Below are 1,890 nucleotides of genomic sequence, written 5' to 3' on the forward strand. Positions count from 1 at the left end.
TTTTTAAAGAGTTAAATGTATTTAGTCTTAAGTATGTAATAATAATTTAATCAATATTAAGAGAAATGTATTTTCCAACACGCCATATGCCTTATATGTACCATTAAAATAATATGTATCGTTAAAATATAATAATAGTAAAGTTAGCTTTTCTTAACGTAATTTTAATTATGATTCAAGGTCGCAGCACAGACTCTTGTATAAAGGCCCGTCTACAATACACGGAGTAAGAAGTAACAGTAAGAAATTGACCAATCACAGTCGATTATTCTTCTCACATTCGACTGTGATTGGTCAATTTCTTACTCTTGCTTCTTACTCCGTGTATTGTAGACGGGCCTTAACGTATAGTACATAAGCGAATCAACTAATCAGAATCTTTCCTTTCCTCCCATTCTATGGAAAACAAAAATTTCGATTGGTCGATTCCCTTATGCACTATGCATTATGTGTTATGCAAGAGTCTGTGCTGTCCATTATAATGATCAAAAACGCGTAAAAAACGATGAAATTAAAAATATATGTCGCTGACAGAGATTTTATACTAATGTACAAGATAACTAAACGTCAAACAGAATATGTATTAAATATTTGATTTAAAAAAATTAATTTTATTTAAGTCATTTATTTCAGAAAGAAATCTAAACAAAAACAGCAGTATGAATGGAACATCTGTTAATGTAACCTACAGTAGTGTCTGTATCTGAACTTGTACTTAGTTCTTGATTTTTTAAAAAGTTTGTTTTCCAATACGTTATAAAAATTATATGTGGACCCACTTCCGGAATAAGTTCAGCGATTAATTTTTCATTTAAGTCTTTCATTAACTCCATTGTGATACCGTTTTCTTTAATTAAAATATAAATGAAATTAATATTGACAATTATAAAACATGAAATTATTTTAGAATGATTTTGTCATAGAGAAAAGATAATCTTTTAAAATACTATTAATTAAACTTACTTTCGAAAACAGTAGCATAAGCAATTAAGTCCAATTGTTGCAAAATATGTATAACTTCCATATCTTCGTAAAATGTTCACTTTTTACGTATAAAGTTATAAAAAATAAGTTTGCAATAGAATATATGACTTGAGAAGATATATTATGTGAAAAGCTGTAAAAAAAGTAATAATATAAATAATAGTGCACAATTTCATCACACACAACAAATTTTTGGACTGATCTAATCTAAGATTTTTTTACTTTTTTTATCTAATGTTTTACAGCTAAAACATTCTTAAGCCGGAATCCCACGGCGCGTGGTTTGCCGTAATTCATGACTTGGTTCATTTATGCTCGTCATAAATTCGACTCTCGAATTGATAAGAAACAGACTAAAATCGCGATTTCACGGTGCACAAAGAGGTGACGGGCTATGATCTTCAACGAAATTGTCATGGTTTGATGAGCTTCTACGCGCCGTAAAAGGTGTTTTTTATTCTTACTAATTCAAGAGCCGAACTTGTGATGGGTTTTGAAGAGCCAAGATAAAACTATTTATGTTAGGCGCGTAGAAGTTACCCCTGTTAAGCTAGCCCCACAAACCAGCGATAAATAACTTCTAGCACATACCAAAATTAAGTGCTAATTAGATGTTGAAGTGCGAAATTATGAAGTGCTAATTAGGTGCTCGAACCGTTTGGCAGAAAAAAAAATTTAGCTAACTTAAAAATATAGGCTAGTTTAGTATTAAGTTAGCCCCCCCAATAAAAAAATAGATAATTATTGCGTAAACCAACAAAACAAATACACTAGAATTAGGTGCTAATTAGGTGCTCCAAGGAACGACCAAAATAATTCGAAAATATATATTGTGGGGGTCGAAGGTTTAGTCGCTCTTATACTAAGAATGCAGCGGCCGTCGCCTTCGGCCTCACTGCCGGATTG

This window comes from Trachymyrmex cornetzi, unplaced genomic scaffold, assembly GCF_001594075.2.
Source record: "Trachymyrmex cornetzi isolate Tcor2-1 unplaced genomic scaffold, Tcor1.1 scaffold1270, whole genome shotgun sequence".
Classification (NCBI taxonomy): domain Eukaryota; kingdom Metazoa; phylum Arthropoda; class Insecta; order Hymenoptera; family Formicidae; genus Trachymyrmex; species Trachymyrmex cornetzi.